Raw genomic sequence first — 8507 nt, forward strand, 5'->3', positions numbered from 1 at the left:
ATTGTACTTGACTGTAGACTATGGACTAAACGTAAAAAAAAAAATTAAAGTACAGTTATGATCCATTACTTTACATTACATTACATTTTCTTTCAAAAACTCGTGTCAATTATTATCAAACCCACTGATGTTATTGTGATGAAAACAACTTGTTAAGTAAGAGTGAAACGAAATAGATGCTACGTTGCCGCCTCTACTTTACACCGATAAATTTAGGCGGCAAATTTGATAGTGTATCAAGGTTCCCGGAGTATCAACTCTGCCCATTTTCTCCTAATTAGATCTAATAACATGTGATGGTAAAACTTAAATTTCTTGGTTAAATCAAATAGCAATGAAATTTTTATCTACGTAGTGTACACTTAAATTTTTCCAGTGTAAATCAGAGCTCCTAACTAATGTCACTGTCATTGTCAGTGACAGATAATTCAATAATTAATTTGAATTCAACTAAGTAAAAGTGTACTTAATATTTCATCGGTTAACTGAAATTCAAGTGAACGTTCTGAACGGGAAAACATCAAAATTGGTTATATCTAATCGAAAATTGAAATTGCGTGAGATAGCTGATGCCATAAAGATATTAGAAGGCAGTGTGGTTATAATTATGCATGAATATTTGACGATTTGTAAGCTTTTTTCAAAGTGGGTGCCGCGATAACTCACAGTCAATTCAAAACGACAACGTGCTAATGATTCAGAGTAGTATTTGGCCATGTTTACACGTAATAAATCAGTAAATCAGATTATTCACGTTGATTTGTGATAACGGATGAAACATGGATCGATCACTTCAATCCGGAATCAAAACGATCATTATCTGAGTGAACTGCAGCCGGTGAACCATGTCCGAAGCATCCAAAGGCGCAACAGTCAGCTTGGAAGGTTATTGCTTCAGTATTTTGGAATGCCCATTGAATATTGTTTATCAACTATCTCCTAAAGAGAAATACAATCAATAGTGAATACTACAAAGAGTTGTCGGATTGTTTGAATGCAAAAATGAAGGAAAAACGACTCATGTCGAAGCAAAAACCACTGTTTCATTAAGACAATGCACCGATTCACAAGTCGATGGCAACGATGGTGATATTGAATGAATTAGATTTCGAATTGCTTCCTCATCTACCGTATGATTTAAAAAATGCTCGCCGGTAAGAAATTCAGTTTAAATGAAGAAGCAATTACTGAAACTGAAGCCTATTTTGAGACAAAAGACAAATCCTTCCACAAGCACGACATCGAGAAGTTAGAGAAGCGTTGGAATCATTGTATTGCATTTGAAGGAGATAACATTGATGAATAAAATAGATTTTTGGTTACATACATCTTGGAATGGCATTTCCTTTGTTAATTAAAGGAATAGATAATAAAACAAGCTGTAGCGATAAATATAATTGATGGTAATTCACTTAAAAATATCTTCATCTTTCAAAATTAAAGATATATGCTGAAATTGGCTTAAAATATTGTTAGCCAGTACATTAGTTGTTGCAGGAGTTGGTACGCTATCATTAACGTAGGTTGGAGGCCGATTATCTTCTACAATGGGAAAAGGAAAGGCTATGGGAAAATGCAAACAATGCATTATGAATAAGGGAGGAGATTACCAATTCTCAACTTTCATCTTTTGAGGTACAGTTATACATCTGTTAAGAATTGATCAAATTGACAGCTGACCCGACCTATCCCAACCTCGACCCTATCCTTACCTCATACGGTTTTGTTTTATATAGAATCAAAGTTGGCAGCCATGTTAATTTTTAATTTAGTTAAGTTGGCAGGCGATAAGTACCTTTTGATATACTCAGGCGACAGCAAAAAAGCGAAATGAAATGGCGATAGGCAAACGTGCTCCAATTTGTAATCTCAAGAAACTCTGTTCAATAAACGAACATTTTGTCAACTTTGGACTTCATCATTTCTCAACAAAAAATCCAAACCCACTGAAAATAACAACAACATCTAATATATAAAATTCTCGTGTTACGATATTTGTAATTGAACTCCTTCGAAACGGGTAGGTCTGAAAATCTAACATCTATTTTTCATCCTCCTAAATGTTAAGGGTAGTCCACCCCTAAATTTTTTTGATAAACTTTTTTGTTTTTATTTTCAACCCTCTACGATTTTTTAATTGGCAAGATTTTTTTTTTGTTATGGCTTAGAATAAAAAATATTACTCCGAATTTTTCATCGCGATTTTTTTATTTTTTTACTTTATCCACAGATACGATTGAAATTGGCAATGGAATATAATAATTATAGTACAATAAATTCTCACTTAGAATTTCAATTTTCTTTTCGTATCGATCGTAGCAGTAACTGTTAAACGTATCATTTCGATTTTTCTGTGTATCTCTCATCGCAAATTTATCATTAAGTTCAAGCGCAATAATTATTTATTAATAACTGAAAAGACAGTTTCTGCTCTCATGTAAATAAACACGTGTTGTGAACTGCCATTATCGTACCTGTACATATTGTACTTAACATTTTTTGCAAATAGTTTTAAACCTTAAACGGTCGTGGTATCAAATATGATGCCAATATTTGGAAATGGTTCCTTTTTTCAGGACAACGACATTTCATTGTGAATGTGTTGGTTACACCGTCTCAATCTGGAAAGGTAATTTGTTTTTTGTTATAGTGTTTTTTTGATTGCGGTAAATTGTTACAGCTTTATAATATTGTGCAATTCTGGAGAGGAAAAGTCATGATAACTGATTTTCTGTTATCTTGCGAGAGAAATTGTTTCTTTGACTGAATATACTATTTACACCACCAAACAGTATATTCAGTATGAATAGGAGAAAATGGGGACTTAGATAGAAACAATGTGGAACGTTACACGAGTTATAAGCCCCTTACACATTCTTGAATAGCTCCATCAAGCTAGCAGCCAAACATCCGGAAAAATTAAAAAAAATATATCAATCGAAAGGATTTTCAATGCTCGTTCTGAACATCCAAACCCCGAATTTTCTCTTTGACCCGATAAAAAGATTTTAATTAAAACTGTGGTTGCAAATTCAGAGTAGAAAATTTTGTATTCCTGGCCCAAAGTGTCCTCTGGAAAAACTAAAAATACCTATCAAATGTTCCTAATTCTCTCGTTTCAAAAATGTTTTCCTTTTTGTCTAAAGCATTAGGGAAACCTAACCATAGTTTGACATGCTACTATGTATTTCAAATTACTTAATTCAAATTGATTCAAACATCAAAACATCATCAATTTCTGCGCCCGCTCCCTGCCAACTCACAGGCCTGTGCGCAATGAATAATCCAGAAAAATTGATAATTTTTTTTCTTAGGTTTCCTAAAAATTTTGACAAAAAGGAAAATATTTTTGAAACAACAGAATTAGGAGCATTTGATAGATATTTTTATTTTTTCCAGAGGACACTTTGGGACGGGAATAAAAAATATTTTCTAATCTGAATTTGCAACCACGGTTTTAATTAAAATCTTTTTATCGGGTCAACGAGAAAATTCGGGGATTGGATTTTCAGAACGAGCATTGAAAATCCTTTCGATTCATATATATTTTTTAATTTCCCCGAATGTTTGGCTGCTAGCTTGATGGAGCTCTCGTGAATGTGTTACTTACGAATCTTGATACGTAATTTACCATTATAAAAAGTTTATAGGAAGTTTTTTCCGAGTTGCATCATCGAATATACTTAAAATCAATGAATAAAATAGTTATTATATCAATGTAAAATATAAATACAATGATATGATCATATTTGCAAAGAAGTAATAAGTTATAATCTGATTAGCATTTCTTTTGTTTAAAAAAAAAACGAATGTAAATATTCCTAATAATACCTACTCTGTTTTTCATTTAAAAAATTAATAATATCGATTATTTGAATGGAGTGTGTAAACTTAAGGTCGCCGACTGGAGACTAAATCAATAGGAAATGGTATTCGGCGACAGTTAAAAATTTTATACAAGGGATACTCAGATGATGAGAATGAGACGCCACTAGCTTTTTAATGAAACTATATGAAAATATTAAACCAATTTTCTGATTCCTGGAAAGCCGCCTGAATTCCTATTAACATTTTCCGGTAATTATACACTTTCGCGGTCACCTGGTTTTTTGGTTAGGTTAGGTTAGGTTAGGTTGGCTCTAGAAAATCGAAAAATGGATGGATTTTAATGATCTTGGTCTCAAAATGTTCCATTTTACGGCGGATTTATAAAAAAAAATACGAAAATTAAAAAAAATAAATATTTTTACAGTTTCATGACTTTAAATGCAAAAAAATGACTTTCTACATATAATCCTTCGTAACTGTTTCTGACGTCGTGGAATCAAGTTCGTATATTTTTTTTCGCAATTTACATAAAAAAATGAATATTTTGAAAAAAAAGTTTTTCTACTATTTAAGGTTTAAAACTATTAAAAACCGCAAATTCAGCCACTACCCCCGTGTTTTTCATAAATTCGTCGTAAAATGGAACATTTTGAGACCAAAATTATAAAATTTATCTATTTTTCGATTTTTAATGGTCCAAAAACTATTAACATTGAAGAATATAGTACGAAACTATTCACGAAAATTGATTGTTTTTCATCGATTTCATTTTAAGCTATAAAAACTGAAAAAATCATTCTTTTTGGATTTTTTTTAAATTGTTTATTAATTTATGTAGAATACAAAAAAAATATAAGTACTTTATCTGATAATGAGATAATTTTTTGTAAAGGATTATTTTGCAAAACCGTTTTTTTTACGATTTAAAACAGTAAAACTATGAGAAATTTTCATTCCAGCTATTTCTACTAATTTTTTTTATAAATCCGCCGTAAAACGGAACATTTTGAGACCAAGATCATTAAAATCCATCCATTTTTCGATTTTCTAGAGCCAAAAAACCAGGTAACCGTGAAAGTGTATAATTTTCCTGGGAAAATGAAATTTTCCCAAAACGAAAAAAAAGGATTTCCTGCCGTGGTTTTTTGATTTCTGTCATGTTTATAGAACGATAATTTATCTTCAATTTTATTAATAAAAGGGTTGCAAGGGTTCTAATGGTTAATAGAACTTTATGTGGAAAATTCTGGAGTCAGTAGATGGCGTGAAAATATTCTATGGAATAAGGAAAATTCTCATACGATAAGTTGAAGGCTAACCAACAAAATTTTTCTACATTTAAATTTTTTAAGTAAGAAATGTTTGATTGTGTGAGTATTATCAATAAATAATTACAATTTATGATAATTTTCTTCAGAATGTCTCTTTATGGCAAACCGTTTCCTTGTAGGTACAATGATCTAAAAATCTTCATACCTCCTAAACCATAAATTTTATCGACTTAAACAAAGAGTAACTTTTTGCAGAAAGATTGTACAGGTTGTTTGTGTAAAAGTTACGGATTTTTAACCATTGGGCATACGCCGCCGAAAACGGGGGGTCGAATGAGAAAATTTTTCATGTCACAGTATTATTTTCACGACACCTACACACTTCAGGAGTATGCAGGTGTCGTGAACACCCTGTATATATGAAAATGCAAGATAAAAAAATTAGCGGTGATTTCCTAAGACCTACTAAGTAAAACAATCAAACATATAGGGTTCAAAATGATCAGAAAAATGTCGGCAGAACGTTTACTAGGGTGTAACTTCTCCTGGGCAACGAAAAGGCAGCAATTAGAAAATCACGGTCTCAGAGTGAACATTTTCCGCATTCTGTAATAATATTTAAAATGAACATACTAAGTTTGGCATTAGAAATTATAGATAATATCTATCTATTAAAAAAACTTACCAACTGTGTAAAGCAAGACTCTTCTGAACTGGTCTTTAGATATGGAATACTTTTAATTGTATATGCAATATATTTATGTAAAAGTGTATCGAGGTCATTATTTTTATATAGAATTTCTCGTCTGGGATTTTTCTCTTTGTTTTGTTAATCGCAATTATTTCAATTTCCGTTAATTAAAACTCTTCAAAGTCAAATACCTACTAAAATGTATTTCCAAATAAATTAGTCAGAAATAAAAATTTCACTTCCTTTTTTTTTCCTATACAGTTGAAGTAATAATAAATTACGAGGTACATACACAATGTAAGTTCCTTTTCTATTTTTATTAGCCGTGGAGTTGCGATTCCAGTTCCGACATGCGTAGCATTTACTCTGACTCAAGCAAAAATGGCGGCGGTGGGCTAATCAATCGATTAGCCCACGGTGGTGAGAGTTGTTTAGAATAGAGGTTTTGTTTTATGGTATTAATGATACTTTTTATATTTATTTCAGAGGAATTAATACAGCTAAAACTGTATGTTTTTGTAGTTTTTTCTTTAGGCAGTCTGAAGGTAAGCTTACAGAAACGTTGGAAGAACTGAACAGAGCAACAAATAACGTTGAATTTACGATGAACGTGTCTTCTTCTTCTTCAAGTATCATACATTTTGCAGCGTGAAGGTGTTTTCTTGTCCAAAACTTCTAATCTATTATCTGAAGGCACCCTTCTTCTGTCAGCCGTTCTACGTATATGTTAAATAGCATGGGCGACAGTATGCATCCCTAAGGGACTCCCCTAAGTATCTGAAGGTGTTCCGTAGTTCGTAGTTCCGCTGTTTGATCTGCATACAGCTTTTGTATGAACCTGAAGTCTTTACTATCAATATCAACATCCTTTGGGATGTCAAACAGTAAGTCATGCTGAATGAAGTCAAACGCTTTTTGGTAGTCTATAAAGCAAACGTATAGTAACAGTACCTAACCCGTTTTTAAACCCAAACTGCGTTTCACCACTAACCTCTTAGCACTTTTTAAATATTCGTTTGTGTATAATCTTCAAAAAAGCCTTGATTGCATTTAAAAAAACAAATATATTGAGTGATGCAACAATAGATGTAATCATAGAATATCGTAATATTTGGGTCACAATATGAAATTGGGCAAAGATAAACAGACCCCCCGAAATGGATAAAAGAAATAATTTAACTTTAGCAGAATTTGGTAAGCTTCGTTGTATCGTAAAGGACATAACCATCCCAAATGAAAGAGACGGCTGGAAAACAATAACACACAAAATAAACGTAAGAACAACAGAAAGGCATTGGGGAGATCCACGTTAAGAATCTCGCCACAGAGATACGATCCATAAAGAGAAATTCATAAGACGTACAGTACTTCATAAAGCGTATAACTGAGTTAAAATGTCTTAGAGGTTATATTAGACAAGATGGACCATAAAGATCAGAGCATGGCAACCAAGAGAGACGAAGAAGGAAAATAGTAAGACGCCAGAAACGTTGAATTTATGATATTGCAAACGAAATTACTTACTTACTTGATCCTTATGTCTATCTACCATTACAGGTGTAAGACGTGGGGTTGAGTTCCTTGTTTTCATGGAGTGCCTAGTGTAGTTTCTACCCTCTGTTCTTAGTAGCTTTGTTAATTTCGTCTTCCTTAATATGCAAACCTAATCTTACTCCATTGTTTGTTTTTAATATACTTGATTTTTCATTTTGTGTTCTGATGTAGTTTTTGTTGGTGCTGTACAGCCTTCTAGTCCTTGCTTATTAAGTTTTTGTTCTAATATCTTTCATAGGTCTCTACTCTATTTATTGTATCGAGGGCCTTTTCAAGATTGATGAAACAACACCTGTGTGAATTCCTCTTTTCTCGTATTGATTTCTCCGCTGTTTGTCGCGAATGGTTTCCTTTCAATTTTCCTCTTCTTACCTATGATTTTGACAAATATTTCGATAAATTACTTAATAAGGTAATGGCTATGTAGTTATTACATCCTTGTCTGTCTGTCTGTCTGTCTTTCAAATACGAGGATTGTCCCATAAGTACCTGGCCCAACAAAGAAAACACAAAAATATTTTTAAACGTAATCTCCTTTTAACTATACACTTTTCCCGGCGATGTTCAATAAGTTCGATACCGTTTTTATAATAAGAATTGTCAAGCCCCTGAAAATAGCCATTACCTTCTGACCACCACCGAGCCATTTTTTCACGTCTGGGAAAAAAAAATAATCCGAGGGGGCTATATCTGGCGAATAGAGTGTATGGGGTAGCAATTCATTATTTTGACCGTTGTAATAGTGGATATGTGAGCTAGTACGTTGTCTTGATGAAATAACACTCTCTTCTTAGCCAAATGCGGCTGTTTTCTCTTGACTTCTTCGCGCACACACATAATATTAGCCGTTAATAGTTTTTCCTTTTTCAAGATGGAAGTTATCCCACGCACATCCCAAAAAACCGACGCCATGATCTTGCATACAAATGGAACGGTCTCCGTCTTCTTTGTGTCTTCTTTGAAGCTGGTTCTCCCTTTTAGGTCCATTGTTTTGACTGTTTTTGTTATAAAACAGCGCAAAAATTCGGCTTTATTTCTATGAAATATTTCCAAATACTCAATGGAAACATCTTCACGGCCCTGGTTTTGTTTCATTGTGAGCTAACGCGGCACCCATTTGGGCTAAAGCTTTCTCATATCCAAATTTTCCGTTAATATGCGAT

Source organism: Diorhabda carinulata, chromosome 10 (genome assembly GCF_026250575.1).
Source record: "Diorhabda carinulata isolate Delta chromosome 10, icDioCari1.1, whole genome shotgun sequence".
NCBI lineage: Eukaryota > Metazoa > Arthropoda > Insecta > Coleoptera > Chrysomelidae > Diorhabda > Diorhabda carinulata.